Source organism: Mercurialis annua, linkage group LG7 (assembly GCF_937616625.2).
Source record: "Mercurialis annua linkage group LG7, ddMerAnnu1.2, whole genome shotgun sequence".
In the NCBI taxonomy this organism is placed as follows: Eukaryota; Viridiplantae; Streptophyta; class Magnoliopsida; order Malpighiales; family Euphorbiaceae; genus Mercurialis; species Mercurialis annua.
The window spans coordinates 38,373,163-38,399,858 of record NC_065576.1 but is presented as its reverse complement, the minus strand read 5'-3'; the positions used below and the strand labels follow the sequence as shown (position 1 = coordinate 38,399,858).

General features: G+C 30.4%; 1 non-coding gene across 1 annotated transcript; it reads right to left on the bottom strand.

Annotated features, from left to right (window-relative positions):
* Nucleotides 1–1,494: 1,494 nt before the first annotated feature.
* TRNAV-AAC (transfer RNA valine (anticodon AAC)) lies at nt 1,495–1,568 on the bottom strand. Its single transcript has one exon. It is a non-coding gene; the product is annotated as a tRNA-Val (tRNA).
* Between the last annotated feature and the right edge of the window lie 25,128 nt (nt 1,569–26,696).

Here is a 26,696-nt window from a genome sequence, read left to right as displayed (position 1 = left end):
AATTTCTATCATAAAACTCACTACTTATTAGCCCTAAATATATATAAAATTAAGAAATAACTGCTATAATTTCTTAAGTTAAGGTCTGAATTATTGTATTTGTTTCAATTTTGAAATATCATTATTTTCTCCTTGACTTTCAGATTTTTATATAATTAAAACCTCCTACTAAGGAGAGTCTAAACTAGAAAAATTAACATGTTATGAAAGACTAATAATTTTTAAAATTCATGGAGCAAACATTAATTTATACATAGATTCATTAAGAAACAATATTTCATTATTTTCTCCTCTTATTTCTTATATCAAGAAACTAAGATAAAATGGGAAGTGAGTAGTAGTATTCTCCTAGTTGTCATTAAGTTTCATACATTGAACAATTAATAATTCAAGAATCAAATCCTTTTTCTTCTTATATTGCCAACTAGGGAATAAATAAGCAAGAACAATATTATTCTCTATTGGAAGGTGCATCCTATTATCTATTTTTTTGTCACACATTCATCACAAATTATCCAAGAAAAGGTTCACTGGTTCAGTTGTTTAAATTGGTAAATTGCCCATTAGCATATGAGTTCAGTAGGATACAAGATGAACTGCACATCAGTATTCCCTTTAATAATATTATGATTTTTATAATTTTTTATAGTTTGACTAAATTTAGTGAATAATTATATTGGTTTAAGACGGCTCTCCTATGCCTTGCACATGGATATAGCCACAAAGCTCTCCAAGAAAGAAAAATTACAGTTAACACCCTTCTGTAAAGCATTATATACTCAAGCTAGAAAACAGTTAGGAAGAGCTAAAAAAAACTATAATCAGCTGTTAAACCGTGTTTTGTTTTGTGCGATGTCAACAGCGGGTGGAATTACGAAAGGCGAGGCCGGGCGGCCCCAAGGAACGATGAGACGGATGACTTTCGCCCCCCTAGATTCCACCATTGCCGTTAAAAATCTTCACTAATAAATCCAATATCTTTCTCTTTTTTTTTTCATGTTTTGAATTTTTTGGACCAAACATTTCATTTAGTGTAGAAAATTTAAAAAAATAATTAAACTGTCCACTAGATAGCACAGACACTTTATTCAATCGACGTGTCCTGTTTCGGAAACGTGTCGGACACTTGACATTTTGGATACAAATCTTCATTTTTTTATATAGAAGACCTTAAAATAACACTGTTTTGCCGTGTCCAAGTGTGCCATTTTCCCGTGTCCGACTGTCCGTGCTACCTAGACTGGACATAGTTTGGCCAATTTTTCTTCTAAAAAATAGTCTAAATATAATATCGTTTTAACTAGATTTTTTGTTAAAAAAATAGTCAAACAACACATCATTCTGCTTATTTTTCCTTTTTAGAGCCGATACACATCATTCTGCCACTGAATGTCAATGCAAATAAAAAAAATTGTGACAGAAAACACAATTATCTTAGTATAAGAAAATGGGCAGAGACTGGTAATTGGTGAAAAAAATTAATGTTAAAAAGAATGGCGTCGCCCGGGTTTGAACCGGAGACCTTCAGTGTGTTAGACTGACGTGATAACCAACTACACCACGACACCATTGTTGTCGAGAGTTGGAAAATGTAATCCAAATATGATGGATAGCAGCCAAAATCTAGCAAAGTGGTCCCTTAGAAACGGCTGGAACAAGAAGAAGCTGCATACAGCAGTGTACCAGGGAATAAAAGAAGTGCGGTGAATTGGCATTTGACTATTTTAAAAAAGATACGCCTGCCACATTGAGGGAAATTCTATCTTATGAGCATTGTTGAACTGGAGCTATAAAGAATAGGACATTAGAAGTTTCAACCTGGGGCCTAATAACTAGTGGCTATATTCATTCAATATTATGGTTTGTTTGATAGTGTAAAGGACAAAAACCAATAGTTTTTCAAGAAAATAGATTAATTTTAATTATTATTTTTTATGATGAGAGAATCCCCGGTGGAGTCCGACCACCCTTAGAGCAAAACCCGACCACCTGCGTAAACACTCGGAGGGACTAGTTTCAGGCCTTCCACTTAGGTCTTAACAACTCCTTCAAATGCATCCAACAAGTCTCATGTGCAAAGTGGGATTCGAAACAGGGACGGGACCCTTTTGACTTCTCGCTTGATCGATCATTACTTTTCAATTACATAACTTGGAAATTTTCAAGGAAGATATCCACTCATTTCATTCATTCAGCGCCTACGGCGAGGCGCGACCCACAACAAAAAAAAGAGGGAAAGTTTCATACTTGTTGTCCATATTTAAAACCAAATGAGTCAACAAGTGGTAGGTTTTAATTTTAATATTAAAATAGAAGAATAAAATTTTCCAAAAATTTATAGAAAAATCCCAAAATTAAGAAACATTAAAACTAAAAATTAAATTATTCCTAAAGCATAATAAATTATACATTTTAACCATTTAAACATGAAAACGTAAATTATTTGTTTTAAAAAATATACTATATATAGATAGTTCCATATTTTGATTTTTAAAAAATTACAACCAATTCAAATAAAAGAAATTGAAATTTAGGCATAACACATTTAGATCCATGCACTTTTTTTAGCAATGGATTCTTGTACTTCTATTTATCTATAATCTTACACTTTTGATTTCATAGACATTGAATTCCTCCATAACTGAAAGGTTTCGGTGACAATTCAGAGCAAAAAATATTCTGTTTAATCCTTTAATTTTATACTTTTAATTCTTCTTTTAAATAAATGCATTATTTTTCGATTCTATATAATATATATTTTTTAAAAGAATAACTCAAGGAATTAAACTATTACATATTAAGTCACTAATTTTAACTTTTTGTTATAATTAATTTATGATTTAAGTTAAAAATATTGAAAAAATCATCATTAACGTGAAACTTTAATGAATTTATAACTAAATATAAATAATTTTTATAAAAATTAATTAATTTAGAATTATAAATTTAATACTTTCCTTATTATTTTAATATATACATAACGTTTTTCCTAACATATTTAGAAAAAAAAATACAAATTTATAATATCATAAATGAATGTGAAACAAAAAATTTATTTTATTTGTAAATTAAAAAATACATAATTAAAAGAAAATACCTGAACGTAAAAAATATATATTATCAATCTATTAATCTATACAAAAATTATTATTTTTAAGTAAAAGATTAAAAACATTACGAATAATGAATATAGTACTTGAGGGCTTGCCCTTAGGGCTACGCCACTCACATATACATCCCAAGGTTGGGTGTTCGACCCGAACACTCACGTAGGCAGTGTTAGCATAGTCTAAAATTTGCTTAATATTCCCGCTAACTCCGCTAACAACTAATTAGCATTGTATAACACTTGAAGTTATTAAAAAAAACAAATAATGAATATATGAAACTCATTAAAGGGACTTAAGGGACTAAATTTTAATAATTAAGGTCTGGAAACGATTAAAAGTTTTATCTCAAATTATCTCAAAAGCACTAGCAACGCATGAAATGTAACTTTATTTTCATGACAATAACACCTAATGTCTATATAATTAAAATGTACGATATTGACTAATATAAATATTCAATATCAAAAAAATGGATAAGTACATAGATGTGTTTTATCAAAAAAAAATTAGTAAATTAGATTGTAGGGTATAGCGGGCGGAAATTATAGGATGGAGATTTTGGGTTTAAACCTACATACTCAAACTTTAAGAGATTGTACCCAGTGTTAATGTGGAGGGGTTAAACATTTGAGAGTCCAGTAATTCATTTCACCTTTGCAAGAAAAAGAAAAAAAAAAAGGTTAATTTCATAAAAAAATCATAATCTTTATACGAAATTTCATTTTAATCACGATTTTTAAAAATTTGTCATATAAAACCATGAACTTTTTTTTTAAATCTATCATTAAATTAATTTTCTTTGTATTTTTGCTGACGTGACAACCAGAATCTTGCTGATTTGAAAACAAATTAAAGATGAAAATACACTGCAAAAATGATCGGTAATAGATTTGAAAAAAAATAAAAGGTCATGATTTTATATGACAACTTTTAAAAATCATGATTAAAATAAAATTTTATGTAAAGTTCATGATTTGTTATGAAAATAGCAAATAAATATAAACGAACCATTATAATGCACAGGCCTATCTGCATGTTATGTTCTGACAAATGGATTGGGAATTTGAGAAGTACTAAATTTTGGCCATATGCCCCTAATAGAGGCGTCTAGACTGTGACCAGGTCCAGTACCATCTGCTAATGTTAAATATATACAGAGAAGCCAATCATTCTCCATCCTTAGCTTTATAACAAAAACTTACTCGTCTAAATACCAAAATCTTTATATAGAAGATGCAGAAACTATGTTCAAATTCAAGGTCTAACCCCTCCAGTAACTACATTAACTTACATTCAGAGAACATTATTCTCGCTAGCTAGTACAAAACTCAAATCACATCATACACAACACGAGCATCAACGGCTTTATCTAATAAAATTACACTAGCAGCTTCTACTTAAAAAACAGGACGAATTATTCAACCAAATCAATAAATGTGTTGTATGGGTGACGACTCTTTTTGGAGTCCAAAGAGCTAAAGGGTTGAACCATTCAAGTCCCACAAAAACATGGCCTTAAAGCCTATACGGGGACAAGGAAATGCATAAAAAGATAGAGATCAGCATGAAAAAGGAAGGAGATAAGGGTCCATTATTGAGACTTCTAAACCAAAACCAAACTCAACATTCAAGCACAAGAGAGTAGTAGGTCCTCAAATTAGTGAAAACTTAGTCTTCTGTTAAGATTTTAGTGAATAAATTAGCTTGTTTCAGTGTTCAGTTAGATATTTAGCAGTTCATATTAGCAATGTTGGTATATAATGTAACAGAGCCTCCAAGAAATTCTGACTACTCACTCTCTAATCATTATAGTAAGAGTTGAAAGAAAAACAGGTCTAGGAAAGAAAGCCCACAAAGTCCATTGAGAATTTGAAAATGTCAGAGCCTAAAAACAGCGCACATGAGCCCCATACCAATGATTCAGAAATTACTAAAAGGTCTCTCCAACTCAATGGCCCATCAATCAATCGTTTTCCACACTTCAATGCAGCAACTCAGTTTTCTCCAAAAACTGGCTCCCACAGCTCAGTTTCATGTCAATTTTATTAATAACCAATTCACTCAAAAGTTCAAACCGTTACGTGAGACTTTAACTATAAACACACCTCGCCCACTTTACGATCAAGATACTAATTTAATTAAATTAGAAGTGTCCAAAATCAAATTCTAAATAATTCGATCATAGAAACTCTAATACCACGTCAAATAACCAAGGTGTAACTATAGCTATATTACATGCATTATTTCAAGTGCTTCATATTCGGACATCCCTGCTAAAAAGAGTAAATGTAAACACATGGGATGGTCACCATTCCTTATTACCACAATATCATAACCATGGACCCATTTAATTCAGTTTGTGCAATAACCCAATTTCAGATTTTACTTATCCTAGGGGATAATTCCTCCAGGTCCACTTGCCCCAGTCCTTGGTAGACACAAACATGTGATGAAATAATTTCTTATTTCTGGACTTTCCCTGAGTTTCTCAACTTACTACTGATTATAAATGTTTATTAAGCTTTCAGCCTAACACAAACAGGAAGGATATTGACTTAAGAATTCCTCAATTGTGTGTGAACCCACTTAATGCCATATAAGCTTCACTTACAACCAAAAAGACCAACAAATTCTTATTACATATGTATTATGCTTCATTGTACTCTTGTAGTACGTTTAAAGTGTAGTTGGATAATCTAGTTTAATAGCTATGCTAATTTGGACCCCTTTCCAATATAATAATACAAAACCAAACTATACATATCTACTACTTGAATTTTTGTTATCGTCTGTCTTATCATCACATACTATTTAGATTTTCCATATTTAATTATGTTCTGATCTATGAAGCACCGATACGGGTACGGGTACGGACACGGGTACGGGTACGGGTACGGGTACGGGGAACGGCATTTAAAAAGAAAATAGGACACGGGTACGGCGGGGACACGGCAATTTTTTTATTTTTTAAAAATATATATTTACTCTTATATAAGGTTTCAAGATGCAAAAACAATAAATATTATGTCACAAGATGCATAAGTAATACATAAGTTAGTTTAATATAGGGCTGCTCTGAAACAAGGGCTGCTGTGTTTATTTTAAAATAGGGGCTGTTAATTTTTTTTTAAAATTAAAAATAGGGTTTACTTTAAGTTATTATCTAATTGTATTTGAGTTTGGGCCCATTTATTTTTATAAAAGAAAATCCATAAAAAAAATCTAAAATTTAACTAAAATGCCACTAGAAGTGTCCCCGAAGTGTCCCTGGCGTGTCCCCGAAGTGTCCCCGGCGTGTCCCCTTGTTTGACTTAGTCAAAGGTACGGGGACACGCCACGTGGCGTGTCGGGTACGTATCCCCGGCGTGTCCCCGTGTCGACCCCCTAGATACGGCACTCCGACGGAGTGTCGGTGCTTCATAGGTTCTGATCCTTTCAATCATGTCTTATATGTGTCTTCTTGACCAAATCATCAAGTATAACTAAATAACTAGTAATTGATCTATATCCGTAAAAAATTCACTCAAGGAAAAGAAAAACTCAATAGCCATGCACTAACATGATTTGTTAACTCTAATGATTCATGAATAATTGATTTGGCAGAATTCGACAACTAACTCCAAACTAATTGTGAATCATTCCTTAAAGTTCTAGTATTTGATTCAATCTTCTCCTAACATTTCTTCATGTGCATTTATTCCAAGCCTAAAACCATTTCAGAAGATGTTCTTGGTGATGCATAAGTTTGATGACAAATAATTACATAGCATATATCTTGTCACCAAGATCCTAGATATGATGCCCCGGTAAGTCTACTGTACTTGAGATGTCAAAATCTAAAATTCTAAAATACTTACAGATTATAGAGAGAACAAGAAGTAGGCAAATCGACAAACTAGAACCCTGCAGATCAGGCCGCCATAGCCTCTTGACAAAACCAAGTTGTCAAAGGCCACCTCTTGTAGACAAAATAAGGAATAAGAGTGTGAGGATGCATGCTAAACCCAAAACAAGCCAGCTATGTACAAGAAACAAGCCTGGCCTTGAAGATTTATTGTCTTGAGAAATGGGTACACAAGTGCATCGATTTCAGGAATCAAGTTTAAATATCAATAGAAGAAACTATTAAAACACCTAACATGCATGTCTCTGATAAGTAGTAAGCTCAGTACAAGTGAGAAATGAAGTAGCTAGGTACTGTACTATCATACATCCAAAGATTTTCATGATTTATATAGCACGGAAATGAAAATGACGAAATATTAAACGCCTAAACTGAAATGGGAACCTGATATATTTTACAAGAATATGTTATAAATATCTAAATTTAGAGTTACAAAAGAGTTTTCACCCGCGGAAATTTAGTATTGGAGAAATTTTTGTGCAACAAAGTAGATTTTAAGGAGCTAGAATAGAAATCACAAACACAATGTAAGAATTGAAAAATGGATTACAACAGTCAATCTAAGGTAGACATTTGGAAATGTTCCAAAATTCAATGAGAAACTTGATTTCAAATTTTCAATTAATAGAAATCAAAAACAAAAATGAGCATGATTGTGAAGCCATGTCAAACATTATAGCATTATAACATTGACATGTTTAATCATGAACTTACCACCGAACCTTGATTGCAACATATCAAGGTCAAACCCCTACATCCGACCCACTTGAAACTCGGATCAACCACTTATATAATTTTAGGTTGCCCAGTGAGTTGTTTTCAATAATCAAAGTGTATGCCAAAAATTCATTAAATGGAGCTTAAAATTTGGAAACAAATATTAATTGAGAAAGTCCATATAGTCTTATGATCTATTTCTAAGAATATTAATCAGACATTAAATAACATAACGTTCGATGAAAATAAATAAAATACGCGTGAGCAAACTGATTTCTTTGAGACGAATTGCATTTAGGGGAATATTTCATGGCATACATTACACACTATGTCTGGAAAAAATTTCAAACAATTAAAATTAAAATTCAATTCAATTTTATTTAATTATTTGTTTTCGTCGCAATAAGTCAATTATGCCCATCAATAAGCTCCAAAAACCTAAGTAAATTTTCTAAAATCTATCTATATGAATTCAAAATTGCAATCAGAATGTAATGAACTAATGTGACATGGAAGTTAATGCGTAACCTAAAAATAGAAATCTCAAAACCCTAACGATTGAAAAACAAAATACGAAATTAAACATAAATTGAAAACGATGAGCGATCAAAATCGAAGAGAAACGTACAGATTGTTGCAATGCGCGTTTTAGAATCAGTAAGCGAAGACTCTGTCCGCTATTAGAATGGCATGGCGCCAAAAGAAAACGACTTCGTTTTCGAAGATTTCGCGGGAAAAAGAAGGTGGACTGAGTTCATTTGCTTGTATGGCTTTTCCATTTTGGCCCATCATTAGTATTTATACAAATGGGCTCTTCTTTAGTTTAGCAAGTTAAATTTTAACCCATTGAAGTTTGAGAGATATGGGAAAATTAGGGAAAACACTCCATTTTTGAAAATAATTGTAAAAATTACCTGACCAAAAAAAAGATATGAAAAATAGTTCCCGTTTTTTTTATTTCTGTTTTTACTCTGACGTGGCTTTTTTTAATATAACTACCTGGTTTATTTATATTTTTACTCCCTCTTTTTTATAATTTATTTTTATACTCTCAGAGCAGTTACTGCTCCTCCTCTTCTTCTTCTTCTTCTTCTTCTTCTTCTTCTTCTTCTTTTTTTTTTCTTTTTCTTCTTTTTTTTTTTCTCTTTTTCTTCTTTTTCTTCTCTATCTTTTTTTTTTCGTCGTTCTCCAATTCTTCACCGATCTGCCGTCGTTTCGCCGCCAATCCGCCGCTCTTCTATATTAAATTTTAGCAATTTTTTTCTTAACTCGTGGTGATTATTACGAGTTATTTTAACGCTCAGATCTGAAAAAATTGCTCTTCAATTTTTTCTATTTTAGATCTAAAAAATCTGCATAAATAACAATTTTATGATGAAAAAAATAATTTTCTGTAGAAATAACGATTTTTTTGCAGAAAACAGCGTCTGATTATCATATCGTTATCACTATGACGTTATCATATCATTATCATAACATTGCAGCGAAAAACGATTTTTTATTAAGAAAAGTGCTTGATTATCATTTCGGTATAACTAACGTTAACATATCTATATTATTAACATTATCATATCAATATCATAATATTATACGGTTATGATAATAATATGATAAGATTATGATAATAGTATGATAAAGTTATGATATAGTTATGGTAAATTACGTCATGATAATGTTATGATAATATTTTTAGATACTGTTATGATAAAGTATATTGTGATAATATTATGATAAGTTTATGATAAAAAATTACGGTATAGTTATGATAGAAGTACGTCATAATAATATTATGATAATAGTATGATATAGTTATGATAAAAGATAAATAATGTTATGATAACAATATGATAAATTTGATGATAATAATATGATACCGTTTGATAATAATATGATAAGGTATAATAAAATGTTATGATAAAATACGTTATGATAATGTTATGATAATATACTATTATGATAAAATAGATCATGATAATGATAATGTTATGATAATATACTGTTATGATAAAGTACGTCATGATAATGTTATGATAATATGGTGTTATGACAAAGTACACCATGATAATGTTATGATAGCAGTATGATAATCAAACATTATTTTCCATAGATTTTTTTTATTTTCTGCAGTATTATGATAACGGCGTGATAACGTAGTGATAATGATATGATAATTAGACACTGTTTTTTCATAGAAAATCGTTTTTTTGCAGAAAATTATTTTTTTCAGATGAAAATCGTTTTTTTTTTCTACAGATTTTTAGATCTGAAAACTGAAAAATTGTAAGATCGATATTTTTTAGGTCTGTAAATTAAAATTAACCATAAAAATTACAGAATCGATAATTTAAATCTCAAATAATAGTGGAACGACGGCGAAGGCGATGGTGGAGCGATGGCGGGGCGATGGCGGAGGCGATGGCGGAGGTGATGGCGGAGGCGACGGCGGAGGCAATAGCGGAGAAATAATGAAGAAGGAGAGAATAAAAATGGAGAAAAGAGAACCAGAGAGAGAGAGAGAGAGAGAGAGAGAGAGGAGAGAGACTGAAAGTTATATGAGAGTAAAATTCTGAATATTACGTAGAGTACAAAAATAATTAGACAAAAATCATGAGATATTTTTAATATCTTTTCTACACTGAGGTAATATTTCATATTATTTTCTTATTTTAAGTAAACACCTAATAAGCCCGAGAAATATAGAGTAGAGAGAATACCGGCTTAGCCCAAATTAATCTCAATTATACCGTTAGAGCTTGATTCTTTCAGATATACAGGCAACATAAATTTAGGCTAATTTTTCACCTTTTCTTTTCACTTTTGCAAAAGATATGGTAACAGTTTGGGAAAGAAAATCAAATTGATTTGCATGTATCTCCAACTTCTATCTTCATAGATTTTCGGCTTAAATTTCGCCATTATATCATTTTTCGAATTAGTTATTTTGTTTAAATCTTTGTCGAACAAAAAAAAGAGATAATGGCGAAAATTAGGTCAAGTATAAAGAAATCGCCTATAAAAAAGATTGCAATGCTGAAAGGAGCACGGGCCGAGCACCCTGAATGAATAAGAAATGGACAACAGAGGGAATCAATGATCCTTTGTGAGTGAATCTCTTTGCCCTACGATGAGTTGTAGTTCTATTTCGCTGATGCTTCTCCTTTCCTTAATTGTTGGCCTCCTTTGATTATTGACCGTAGTACTTCTCTTATGTGCGCAGGTTCCCTACCTCTGTTCAAGCAAAAGGACAATCGATTTTGTCGAAGGTCCATCTTCAAGTAAGAAACCTAGATTTGTTAGACGGAAAGAAGATGATGATTTTGAAGAGTTTTTAGTGACTAATATTCAACTGGATTGCTAAACACCGCCCCTTTTTACTTAGCACCGCACAGCCACATTACATTTTTGCCCTTTTCACTTTTTGAATAGAAAACCAACTCATAAACAAAAAACATAAATCCTCTCAACTCATTCAACTCTATTCAAATTCATATTTTACGAAAATGTCGGATTTCGAACGAGATGAAAATCGCCATAATCTTCTAAATGAACCTGCAAAACATAAATACTTACGTTTAACAAATCGTAATAATATGTAATACAAAGTCGTAATAATATGTAATACAAAGTCGTAATAATATGCAATAAAAAATCACTGTAATTATTAAAAAAAATCATTTTAACGTTTTTTTTTTAAAAAAAAATATTAATTTCCGGCCGCGACGTTTCGGTCGCGGCCGGAAGAGGGGGACGCCGGCGTTCGGCGTCCCTTCTAGAGGAGGGGACGCCAATTTTCGGCGTCCCCTCTTCTAGAGAGGACGCCGAACGTCCTCTCTAGAAGAGGGGACGCCGAAAATTGGCGTCCCCTCCTCTAGAGGGGACGTTGGTTTTCACGTCCTCTCCTCCGGAGAGGACGCCGAATTCCGGCGTCCCCTCCTCTGGAGAGGACGTGAAACGCAATCGTCCCCCTTTAAAAAATTTAAATAAAAATTTAAAAAAACTATTTTTTATTTCGGAAAAGCCGGAAAAATTTGTTTCCGAACGTCGATATTCGTTTCCCGACGAATTATACTCGTTATCCGTCATTTTACTCGACTTTTTACGTAGTTGTTCGAGTGTGTTCGAATGAGTTGAGAGAATTTTTTTTTTTTTGAAATTTTGCTAGAGGGGCAGAAATGTCTTTTGCCTGTGCGGTGCTAAGTAAAAGCGGGCGGCGAATAGCAATACCCATATTCAAAAGGAGAAGATTGGCGGTGATGATCTTATACCTATTAAGGTAATTTATTTTAATTTTTTTCTGTTAGAAATTGTTGTTAGAGTTTGTATGATTGATTGAACAATTTGAATGATTGGTTGATTGAAAAATTTGTATGATTGATTGAACAATTTGAATGATTGATAGTTAGGTGGCATAATGGCATCGTTAGGATGACATTGATAGGGTTTCTAAATCTGTTGACTTATATTAGCAATTCAACATCGATTATATGTTTCTGGGTTTTAAATACTTATTAACTACATTATGTAGTGGAACTTGAGGCATTAGCTTTATGATTTTCTAATGTTCTTGTTGTGAATTGTGAGTAGCTTACTCGTAACTTAATAAATATGTTGGCGTTTTTGTCTGCAATTAACCTGTTAATGCTTTTCTTTTTAAATGGAAGGGATGCAAAACCTACTTTTGTATAAGTGAAGAGAGTTTGTGGAGGATTAGTTTATACATGAATTGACCTTGGTTACAACCTGTTGTGATTTTCAATTTGTAAGATATGTAAATTGTTAGCAAACCCTTAAAATTTAAGGCTCGTATGTTTGGGATTATGCATTTATTTCCATTGGTTCTATTAAAAGAAAATTAAAATAGAACAAAGCAATTTGTCGAAAAAATAGTTTTAAATTATACTGAATTTGTGATTTGAACCAAACCTAAATGTCAGTTTGGTTTAGTAATTCAGGTAAATATACATAATTTAACTTTTGTATCCTTTCCGGTGATTGTAGTAGCCGTAATTTTTGGATTTCAAATTAATTACATTTGTGATATATATTCGCATTTATTTTGTTTACTGGCAGTTTACTAATAGTTTGCCAGAGGTATACTTAATATTTTCTAAGACCAAAACTGAAATACTAATATATTTTACCTTTGTTTAACTAAATATGTGGGACCATGAGTATTTTATCAAGCGAGTGGATCATTTTTCAGTCAAAATTAGTCATAATGTAAATGTAAATGTGATTACAAATATTCAAAATATATTAACACCGTGAACTTTAGAAAGATTTTAATAATATTGTTTTGAAAAGTATCTTGGTATGAATGATTTTTTATTACAAGGTCAATTGGTCCATAGTTTGCTTTTGAGAGAAGTTAAACAACCGATTTTCTATGATGTATGGATCAAAGTTTTGGGAAATTTGCTAAGTTTTCAATTGATGAGTTTTCCTTAACAACCGGGCTTAAATGTACTGGAACTGTTGACATGAAGCTTTATGAAACTTCAGTTCCTAGTTTCAAAGTAAATTATTTTGGGAACATTAAAAAATTAGAAAAAATATATGGATGATAGTTTTTTTGTTAAAGCGTGGGAGCAATAAGAATTAGGCTTTGCAATTTTGTTGATTTATATTTTATTGAACTCTTTTTGTATGATAACAAGTCTGACTCAATTGTTTGCGATGAACATATTAACATTTTTAGTAGCGGAGAGCATGAAAAAAAATTATGGGAAAAAGATTTGTTTCATAATACTATTGAGTTTTTGAAAAGCAAATTGGGTTCTATAAAAAAATATAAATTTTTAAAGAAAATATCAAAAAATGTTTGTGCTCTTGGTTGTTTCTGATATGATGGATTTTTACTAACATTTTAAACTTGGCTTTTTGAATGTTGCCTTACTATAAAAGAAATATTAGCTTTTTGTTCTTACAATATAATCCCTCGTATATTAAGATGGAAGGTGACAACTCCACGGGACCGCGCGCATGTATTTGATTCGTACTATTTTTGATCAATTGGCTGAACAGGTATCTTTAAATACATATTTTATCTTAACTATTTTTAAATGTTTATGATAAATAGTTAACTGTTAGTTTACTATCAGTAAACTGTTATTAATTTTTATATATATTGTGTTTGTTTACTGTTTTTTATTCATTTACAATTACGTAACTTACGCCCCACTGTTAACTTATTTAAAATTGATGTCAAGTTTTTTTTGATGTTTTTATAATAACAAGTTATAGTTGATAATATGTTAGTAAACCTCTATGGTTGTCCATTTTATATTTTATATTTGGGTTAATTGCAAATTAAATCACGAACTTTACCATAATTTGCAATTACAACATAAATTTTAAAACTTGGCAACGTCAGCAACCTACTTTCCTTTTTTGGGGAATTGGTATATCGATTTAAAAAAACACCATTGTGTACATTGTAATGTACCGTCACTTGTCGTTCCATGATTGTATAAACCTTTAACTCATATATTTCACCAAATTTTCTTTTGTGAAATTTGAACAATATTGATAGGGATCTTGGTGAAACTTGCTCAATATTGCAGTGGCATATGGACACATCAGCTCATCAATTCGAAATCTACAACAAGTGCATTTCTTTTCTTTGAATTTCACTATAAAAGTGCTAGTACCTTTTTCCACACTGTATATAGATGTAACTGATGGTGTAACCTATTACAAATAAAATATTGATTAGATAAACAACTGTTAGTATACTATTAGTAAACTTAATGCACACAATTAATAATTTGATAAACTTTTAATTCTAAATTAATAAATCATTAGTAAACAAAAAATGATCCTACAGTAAAACATTATGAATTAATTACCTAAGCTGAAATGTTATCTCCATTGTTAGAGATGTTGCATAATTATCTCTAAGCGTTTCTTGTGCTTTATTTGTTAGTCTAGTGAAAGTAGAACTTGGAATATTTCTATTCCTATAACTCCATTCTTGAACTAAACGCCTCAAATATTTTAAAAGGGTTGATATTTGTAATTTCTTGATTGCTTTTATGGATGCATTACAAGACTCAGTCAATGTTTGATGTCGTTGTTGATAATCTTTTGTCTGTTGAATGTGATCTTACCCATTTTTTGAACCCAATACCTATAAGATATGGTCGTATTGTGATGTTATGCCATTAAGCTCTTCATGAAGTAGTCGAAACTCTATAATGTGTATGCTTTTGTAGCCCCAAAAAAAAGGAGTCTTTCAACCTCCTAAGATTACCTCTAAACCTTAATTTTATGTTATTCAGAAAATTATACATGCAAATTCCATGATTAGTTTGAGAAAATACTGAAGTTGTAGCCTTACATATACTATCATGTCTATCAAATATAATAATAAGGTTGTCTTTCTCACCAAAAGCTCCTTTTATTTATTAAAGTATTCCCAAAAAGCATTATTTTCAGAATTCACAACATAAAATGCAAGAGAAAAAAATATTACAACTCCTGTTTTGTACAAATGCAGTTAGTAGAGTTCCTCCGTAGTTTGACCTTAAAAAAGTCTCATCCACTACAATAATCGGGCTACAATAGCGTCAACCCTTTATAGATGCATCAAGAACAAGTAAAACATATTGAAATGTGATTCCATTAGATGTGTGAAAATCTACAATTGATCCCGGGTTTGTTTGCATTAGCATGTGGAAGAAACTTGACAAAACTAAATAAGCATCGCATGGTTTACCTCTAACTTGTTCAAGTGCCTTTCCTCTTGATCTTCATGTCTTATTGTACTTCAAAATTACTATATGATCTCTTTGGATGTCAGTAATAATATCAGCAGGAGAATAAACTTTTTTAACATTCAAGAACCTTGATTTTATCACTTCACCAATTACCGAAGATGTCGCTTGCCGTTTTTCTTCCATTCTGATTTTTAGAGGATAGGTGTGAATGTTGTTCAATCTTCTAATAGCAAACATACTTGTTTTCCCGTCTTTTGAAGCCCTCATTGTCCTTTTGCAATTATCGTCTATGCAATTAATCACATATTCCAGCTTACATGTCTTACTCACTTTATATTGAAAGTGGTTTTCAATTGCGTAGAAACATAAACATGATTTTAGAAACCTTTTATCTTTGAAGATCTTCCCAACATATATTCTTTGACGGTTGCTTCTAATACAATTCATAGCCATGAGGTTTACTAGTGGTTTCTTCTTCTTCTAATCATGTGTGGTTGCATATCATTTTAGCATATTTTACAATATCTGTTATTGTGTTACTACCTAGTTATTTCATTGTTGGTTCTTCATTCATATTGTTGTAAGGTTCATTGTTAATACCAATGAGTTGTTGCTAAATTTCACATATTGTTGTTGTGATTAGACCTCATGGGTCGGCTCGAACCGGGCTTCGTGGGCTTTGCTAATTTTATATGAACCTAAGCCCAATTCAGGATTCATCTTCACTACCCAAACTCGGCCCTTACACATTATACATGCGGGCTCAGATCGGGGTTTTCGGGCTTACATAAAAATTATAAAAAATGAAAGCCCAACGAGCTTTTTTGGGCTCGGGTCGGGCTTGGGATAAAAAATTAATGCCCAAACCCGACCATAAGGGGAGAGGTCTGGGAGGGCGGGTACTCTAACCCATGAACAGGTGTAGTTGTGATGTACAATGGAAAATTTGTCATTCTTACTTCGTTTCATTTCAGTGCAATATAGGATTGTCAAAGCCTGCTAGTTTCTTTCCAACTAATATTTAATGTCCAATTTAGTTTTCCAATCGTTCACCTTCAGTATATTACAAATTATTGATTTTAGCTTTTTTGCATCTTGTTTCATTAAAATCTCTTTGATTTTGTATTTTAAGTAGTTAAAATCTTACCATATACTCCATTGTACTAAAAGAATATGTAATATTGTCATTCCTTCATAATAATAATGGTATTTTACAGTAAGTAGATCACATTTTCTCATATAATGTACCAATAGTAAACATGAAGTTCTTTATACTATAATGTGGATTCCTCGTTGCATGAATAGCCACATTTGTAATTTTACAATGAATTTACTAATTGTTAACTGAATTTATAATAAAAAAGAACTTCATGTTTACTATTAGTGCATTATATGAGAAAATCTGATCTACTTACTATAAAATAACCATTATTATTATGAAGGAATAACAACATTACATATTCTTATTTGCTACAATGTAGTTTGGGATGATTTTTACTACTCTAATTAAAAAATAAAAGGATTTTAGTTAAAGAAGATGGAGATTTTGAAAAGCTAAAATCAATGATTTATAATATGTTGAAGGTGAACGATTAGGAAATTAAATCGGACATTAAATATCAGTTGGAAAAAAACAGCAAGTTTTAGATATTGAGGACAACGAAAGCCAACAATTTTACATTGAACTAAAAAGAAACAAGAATGATACATTTTTCATTGTGCATCACAACATGTGAAATTCAGCGATAACTCATTGATACTAACATGAACCTTGCATTAGTATGAATGAAGAATCAGCAATGAAGTCATTATGCAGTAACAAAACAATAGATATTGTAAAATATGCTGAAATGAAATGTAGGCATACGAGATTAGCCACTAATAAACCTACTGATTATGAAATTCTATCAGTAGGAACTGTCAAAGAAGTCTACGTTGGGCAAATCTTCAAAGATGAGAGGTTTTTAAAATAATGTCTATGATTCTAAACTAATGAAAACCACTTTCAATATAAAGTGTGTAAGTCATGTAAGCTGGAAAATGTGATAAATTGCCTAGACGATAATTGCAAATGGACAATGAGGGATTCAAGGGATGGGAAAATAAATATTTTTGTTATTAGAAGATTGAAAAACATTCACACATGTCCTTTAGAAATCAAAATGGAAGAAAAACGACAAGCGACATCTTCAGTAATTGGTGAAGTGATAAAATCAAGATTCTTGAATGTTAAAATAGTTTATGCACTTGCTGACATTATTACTCACATTCAAAAATATTATGGAGTAATTTTGAATTATAATTAAGCATGGAGATCAAGTGGAAAGGCACTTGAACAAGTTAGAGGTAAAATGCACAATTCTTATTCAATTTTGCAAAGTTTCTTGTACATGCTAGTGTAAACAAACCTGGGATCAGTTGTAGATTTACATACATATGATTGAATCACATTTTAATATATTTTCATGGCTCGTGATGCATCTATAAAGGATTGATGCTATTGTAGATCGATTATTGTAGTGGATGAGACTTTTTTAAAGTCAAACTACAGAGAAACTCTACTAACTGCATCTACATAAGACGAGAGTGGTAAGATTTTTTCTTTTGTATTTTGTGTTGTGGATTCTGAAAATGATACTTCTTGGCAATATTATTTTGAAAATTTAAAGGAGCTTTTGGTGAGAAAGACAACCTTTATATTGTATCCTATGGGCATGATGGATATGTAAGGATGCAACTTCAGTATTTCCTCAAGATAGTCATAGAGTTTGCATGCATCATTGTTTGAATAATGTAAAATTGAGGTTTAGAGGTCATCCTAAGAGTTTGAAAGACTATATTTGTTTTGCTGCAAAGGCATACATATTACGGAGTTTCGACTACTTCATGAAAGAGCTTGATGGCATAGACGTCAGCATACGACCATACCTTGTAGGTATTAGGTTCAACCAATAGGCAAGAGCACATTAAACATACAATATGTACTCAACAATGACATCAAACATTGATGAGTCTATTAATGCATCCATAAAGCCGACATAAAATTACAATATCAACCCTTTTAGAGTATTTAAGGTGTTTAGTAAGGAATAGAGTTATAAAAATAAAAATATTGTAAGTTCTACTTTCACTAAATTAACCAATATATCTGAAGCAGCGCTTAGGGATAATTATGCAACTTCTCTAAGAATCAAGGTAACATTTTAAGTGAGTTAATTAATTCATATTGTTTCGTTGTAGGATCATATTTGTTTACTAATAGAGAATTCAAGGTTTATCAAATTATTAATAGTGTGTTAAGTTCACCTATCGTATATTAACAATTGTTTTTTAGTTTACCTAATCAATTTTTTATTTGTAACATATTATACCATCAGTAACATCTATATACAATATGGAAGAAGGTACTAGCATTTTTATAGTGAAACTTAAGGAAAAGAAATGTACTTGTTGTTGATTTGAAATTAATGAGCGGCCTTGTCCATATGACATTCAATATTGAGCAAATTACACTAGATCCTTATGAATATTGTTCACATTTTTTCACAAAAGAGAATTCGGGGAAAATATATCAGTTAATTGTTTATCCAATGTCTAGTCAAAATGATGTAGATGTCTCTAATGAAATTGAAAGGTTTGAAGTTCTTCCTCCAATAAGAAAGATACCAGCAAGAAGACCTAAGAAACGTAGATTGGATAAATGTTGGGAAGGAAAATAAAAAAATAATTCCGGCAGATGTGAACAACGGGGACATAACAGAAAAATATGTCGTAATATACCAAAATAAAGATAGATATGTATTTTTCAATTTGACATTTATTCGCCAATAAAATTCACGAACATTCTTTTAAATCTTTACATACCAATAGAGTTTGTACGAACAGTTGATAACAAATAAAAAACAATAAAGTTCAATTTAATACTTTATTGACTGGCTACATAAAAATATCCAAAAGTTTACCGATTCCAATTAAAATGACAAATATCAATATTATTTTTTCAATATATGGTTACAAACTACATATACCCTCGTTTATTAGTGGTTTATTGTGTGTGTAATGTACCCTCAGAGCTTATAAATTATTATAAAAATATATAAAAAAATTGATGTTTATTTTTAAATAATTCAGTATACCGTTGTTTTATTAAAAAGTTTATTAATCATTTACTAAAAATATTATTAATGGTTTGTTTTGAAATTGAGAGAAATTAGTGAGATAATCAGCTAGTGATTTACCGATTAATTAATTTATAGTATTTTATGGTTTACTAATACATTATATTTTGTAAAATTTGGTTAACAAATTCATAAAATGTGAAAGATGAAGCTAGTTTACCAACAATTTAAATAATGGTAGTTTTACCATTTTATAAATTAATTGTTCAAAAATAAAATATAAACTTTATAAAATGGACAACTATATAGGTTTACTAACATGTTACCAACTATAACCTGTTATTATAAGGGTTAAAGTCATAAAAATTCACCAACTTTACATGTTTTCTCATTTTAATCATGCAGTTTAAATTATCTCATTTTCATGCACGAATTACCACTTTTTCTCAAATTCATACACGGTGCTGATGTCTCACGGCTCTATTGGTGTAATTTGTTGAGGTGGATGTCATTTTACACTAATGAATGAGTGCCACCTCAGTGCCGTGTATGAATTTGAGAAAAAGTGGTAGTTCGTGCATGAAAATGAGAAAATTTAAACTGCGTGATTAAAATGAAAACGTGTAAAGTTCGTGATTGACATTAACTCTTATTATAAAAACATCAAACAAACTTGGTATCAATTTTAAATAAGTTAGAGTGGGGTGTAAGTTACGTAATTGCAACTGAATAAAAAATAGAAAACAAACACAAAATATATAAAAACTTGGCCTAATCACTCAAAAACCCCTCACCTTTATACTTTTTTTCAATTCCACCCCGACGTTGAAAATTTGTCAATTTTACCCACTTTTGAATTTTCCGTTTTCAATTGTACCCCAATATTTTAATTTTTGTTAATTTTTTTACTTAAATAATGAAATCATTCAATTAATTAAGTCTAAACATGAAATTAAATTCTTTTTTATTCAAAAAAGTACAAATAAGTACTTTATTTTTAAAAACTAACTAAAAATCATAATCAAATTAACACTAATTTAAATTCTTAATTAATTTAACTAAATTTAAATAAATTTTAAAAATATACAATTAATATATGCGAGAGATGGTGAATGTTTTAAACAAATTTCCAAACGCAAAAGACGTTAATTTAATTTTTCAGGGTACAATTGAAACACAGAAATGCAAAATAGGGTAAAATTGACAAATTTTCAACGTCAGGGTATGATTGAAAAGGGGCTAAAAGGTCGGGGTTTTTTTAAGACATTAGGCCTAAAAACTAAGGCCAAATGAAAAGGTCAAATCTTTCACAAAAGTCCTGACCTTTCAATTTTGCCGATTTTGGCCAAAAACTGATTATTTGGTTTCACAAAAGTCATGACCTTTCAATATATGTGCATGCCACGTAGGCGCCACATAGACAAAATTGAAATCAAATTGAGAGTTGGCCACAATTGAAACCAAATAATCAGTTTTTGGCCAATATCGACAAAATTGAAAGTTCGGGACTTTTGTGAAACTTTAATGAAAGGTTTGGCCTTTTTACGACATTTGGCCAAAAACTAAAAAATAATTTACTAATAGTGAACTAATAGTTAACTAGTTGTCATGAACATATCAAAAATAGTTTAAAAAAACAAATATTTAAAGATACATGTTCAGCTAATTGATCAAAAATAGTAAGGATCAAATACATGCGGTCCCGTAGAGTTGTCTCATTCCATCTCAATATACGAGGGATAACATTGCCAAAATAAAAAGGCAACGTTTCTTTCCTAGTAGGGCAACATTCAAAAAAATAAGTTTGAGATGCTAGTGAAAATTCATCATATCGGAAAGAATTAGGAACACAAACATTTTTGGATTTTTTCTTTAAAAAATCACATTTTTTGGTAGAATTCAATTTGCTTTTCAAATACTCAATGGTATTGTGAAACAAATCTTTTTTTCATGAAAAATTTGCATCTCTCCGCTACCAACAATGTTAACATGTTCATCATGAATAATTGAGTTAGACTTGTTATTGTATAAAAAGAGTTTAATAAAATATAAAACAGCCAATTGCAAAGCCTCATTCTCATTGGTTCAAACGCATTAACAAAAAACTGTCCTCCACACATTTTTTTTGATATTTTTTTAATGTTCCCTCACCAATTTACTTTCAAATTAGAAACTGAAGTTTCATAAAACTTCATGTAAGCAATTCCAGTACATTTAAGTCTGGTTATTAAAAAAATTCATCAATTGAAAACTTAAGCAATTTCCCCGAAACTTTAATCCATAACTCATCGAAAGCCAGTTGTTTAACCTCTGTCAAAAGCAAACTATGGATCAATTGACCTTGTAATAAAAAATTATTCATACCAAGATACTTTTCAAAATAGGTTTTTGAAATTTTTTTAAAGTTTCTGGTGTTAAAATGATTTTAATTTTGTAATCATATTTACACATATACAGTCTTACATATTCAGTTAAACAAAGGTAACACATATTTATTCTTAAAAAATATTAAGTAAATCTCTTGCAAACCATTAGTAAACTACCACTAATCAAAATTGAAAAGATTGTTAGCTAAAAGTTACCCCTAATTCTGATAATTCACAACTTTTATCAAGTGACACTTAATACTTGCTTTTTAGTGTTCTTGATAATTATAAAAGCTAATTTGGAAGTTGATCAATCTAGCTTCTAATAAGAAAGATTTTGCAATTGAAGAACCCTACTCAAAAGATGAATCAAGCTGGGATGCTATTTGATGGTGTATAGGCCTTCTTGTAAAGGTATGTAGGTTTGATAAAATTTGAAAGGTTGAAACTCAAATGCTTTTACATGCATCTAGAACATTTCTTTTTTACAAATCATCATTTTGTAAAACATTGTTCACATCCTGTTGTTTGTCTTTTAATATGCACATGTGTAGAAACGGACAAGCTGATTGTACAGAAGAGAGGAACTAATTTTGGCAAAATTGGCATAACAGTTTTCTACGTGATTTTTTTCTCCTATTCGTTTTTAAATTGTTTATAGAATGTTTTGACTTGTCTTGTAGCCCAACAAACTTGGATTAAAAAGAATCTTTTGAAAAATATCTTGAGGCTATTTTTGACCATATGTCTTATAATTAGTACATCTTCTTCTTCATTCTTTTTCAGTAAGAATTCTGAGTGAATATCTTCTACAAACAAGAGAGACTTTTTAACAAAATAATATAAATATATATAACCAGTTATGAAAAACGAGACAAAATCTTATTCCTCGATTCATAGTTATCTCTTCGAATCACAATTAATCATTATATCTTAATTCATTGTTAATCGGGGTTCAACCACTGCCACTACTCATATCCGGGGATCTCCATGCAAACATGAGTCGTCATAACTGACCTGGCGCATACAATCGTCGACCGTTTATCTTAAACCCAATGTCTTAACCGTTGCTACACATACAGTGGCCGTCACACATGATCTGGGGCATTTAACCATCAGCCGTTATGAATTTTTGTTATCTCCCTTTCGCATATACCATATCATTCAATTCTAATCCGATACATACTTACATATGTTACTATTGTACACTTAGTCCTATTGTCGCCAAATAGGTAAGATCGTTTCTTCGGACCAATATCAGCTTTTCAAAACATATATAATATATATTTTCCAAACATTTCATATGCATATAATTCATAATAATTAATGCCGAAAATAAAAGTACAGCTCATATATCGTTCGCCTCCTCCCGACAATACGAACTCACGAAGGTTTGGATCCTGGTGCCTCAAAATGCAATGAATATAACAGATGCGAACGAATTAATATTTGTATAAATGCACATAATCACATTCTAACTCTTGGAAAAACATTTAGACTCATACACCAACCATATAGCATCCAAACAATTCAAACATTGCAATCACTTTATTTTGAAACTTCCTTTCTTTATTTACATTTGAAATTGTTATGGAGTTTAGCTCCGTAAAATAATTTCCACGATAAAACATATTTTTAAATAATACTTTACGAAACCTTTCCTTTTTCTTTCTGTAACACTTTTCATACCTCGTCGGCCAATTGCAACACTCAATGCTCGACGATATCGTTTTCGTTTTCGAACTTCATATCCCGTAAACCGAGGTTTTCCTTCCAGGTCAGGGTTTCATTCCATAATCCTTGAAATCATTTTTCATATTCCGAATACGTCTTTATCAAGCGAAATAGCGAAAACGATAAATTTCCTTTAACAAAGCATAAACCGACATATATTTTTTAAAATCAATAAAAATTCAATTCATTTGTTTCCAATAATATTACTAAAATATTATTTTTCATATCTTTAATCAAATCAACCCATTTTGGCTAAAAAATTAGGATTTTGGTAAAAGTACAAAAAACTCCCTAAACTTATCAAACTTTACAAATTCACCCTCTTTACCATTTTATTTTCAAAATTATTCAAGATTCTCAATCTTTATTTTTGGGTCTCAATCCAACCCCTTGGCATCAAAATTTATATATTTGGAAAAATTACCATAATGGGCCTAGAAATTTCAGAATTTACCATTTTCACCCAAAACCTTGATTTTTAATCAATTAAGTCCCAAAATGATTTATGTTTTTCAAATCATTATAAATCAGTTCATAATTTCCAAAAATCATGTTTCTGATGAAATATTAAATTAATCCTCTAAATTTATCAAATTGACCATTTAGTCCCTAGAATTTAACTTTGCACACGTTCATCCAAAATCAATCAAAATCATATCGAACATATCATACATGATTTCAATCATATCCATGTGAAAATTTTCATGATCAAACCCCTAATTCCATTGCATGCAAGACTCGAAATATCATAGCTTATGTAAAACCCATATCTATTCATTTCTAATTTATAAATAATCATATAAATTATCCATATAACTCTTTTTATCATGTTTATACATGAATATCAACGGATCATAAAGAAACTCATCATAAATCCTATATACATGTTGATTCATCAAGTTTATGCATCAAAATCTTAAAGAAACTTCAACATGGAACACTCACCATCACAATTCATCAAAACCAAATATCATGAAAAGAATTTGAAGAACTCACCCTATAGCTTATCTCCTTCAAATTTTATAGGGGTGAGCACGGTTCGGGGAAATTCGAAAATTGATAAATCTTCAGAACCAAACCAAAAACCGGGGATATCAAAAATTGAATCTCTGGATCCGCACCAGTAATCAGTTCGAATCGGTTTGGAGATTTTATTTTTCGGTACAGTTCGGTACGGGGATTCGGTCCTAATGGTTTGGTACGGTTCAGTACGGGTATCACTAGAACCACATATATTGTTTTATTTAAAATATGATCTCTACTATATTATAATATATTATTTTGACTTTTAAAATTAATTAGGTACTCTTTTATCCATATCTTTTATATTATCAACTATCACAAATAAATAATCATCAATAAAATAAAAAGACGCGATATGTATACTATCGTTCGATTTAATATTAAAGTTTTGATTATTTGATAAGGGTACTTTTATCTATTCTCAAGTCTAAAACTATATCATTTTTGTTAAAAATGTGTAATTTGGTCAATGATAGAAAATGATGTATATGTAAATTATTCATATTAATTTTTTAAAAAAATACTTTTAATAATTATTAAATATTTGACAAATTCATATAATTTTTATTGAAATATATAAGTAATTTTGTTTTTATGTAAATTGATAATTTATATATATATATATATATATATATATATATATATATATATATATATATATATATATATATATATATATATATATATATATATATATATATATATATATATATAGACTAATTTTTTTAATATATATTATTTAATTTTATAAAGCAATTTTAATTTAATTGGTTCTTACATACTAAATTGATTGTTAAAGTCAAAATTAGAGATGAAAAAGGACTTGGTCCATCAGTACTGATATTTGATTCACATTAGTTGCTATGATCAAATCATCACCTTCCAATTCTAGGGCTTCATTGTTAATTATTTGGTTTGGTGAAGCTGAATTTTTTTGATTGAAGAGGAAATTTTCATTTGGATTATCAAAAACAATAGATACTTTGCCAGAATTAAAAACATTATCCTTAAAGGAGAAGTGCCAAAAGTGGTATACATCACGACAATTTTGGAAGACACTTATCTGTGATAAACGTTCATCTTCATAACACCATTATCTTCAGCGAAGAGACGTGGCCACGATCAAATTATTTGATTTTGCCCCTAGATGTTCTCATTGTTTGATATTGTCGCTGACCGGTTATCTTTATTAGAAAACCTAATATCATATTTATTCTCTCGTTTCCGCCACCAGCACTTCACAGTCGCCGCCTGCACTTCGATAACCGCCTAATGTCACCACCGCTTGCTCTTCTCAACCACTTATCGTCGTCTCTAAAATCGTGCTCCGCGGTCCCCTTTTTTGTCAATAGTGTGGATCTTACCATGTTTTTAAAAACCTCACACAAAATTCCATTTTGTTTATCGATTGTTTATTTAGTGTTTTCAAAGATTTGCGTTTGTTTCCCATAGTTTCCACTAATACTTTTTGAAATTAGATTTTTATCTTGTTTAGTGCTATTGTTTTTGCTAGTTACATGTTTGTTTCATTGCTTTTGTAAGTTATTTATTTTATAAGTTTTTCATCAATGTTTCACATGTATTTTTAAAGTTTTTCTTAAAGGTTTTAAGGTGTTTTATAACGAATTCATAAGTGTTTAATAAAAAAAAAGGTTGGATTCAGAACTATACTTTAATGTTTTGATTTATATCAAAAATTATGTATTTTTGTTTTATTAAACATTTGATCATACGCTCTGACAAAATCTTATATGAAGTTTTCACGTAAGTTTTTCATGAATCAGAGAAAATAAGATTTTTTATCAATCTATTTTGATTTAAGTAGTAATTTGTCGGCTCAACTTATAAGTAATGAATTAAAGCATTAATTAATTTTGTGAGGAGATTAATACTTTAATGTTTTGATTTATATCAAAAATTATGTATTTTTGTTTTATTAAACATTTGATCATACGCTCTGACAAAATCCTATATGAAGTTTTCACGTAAGTTTTTCATGAATCAGA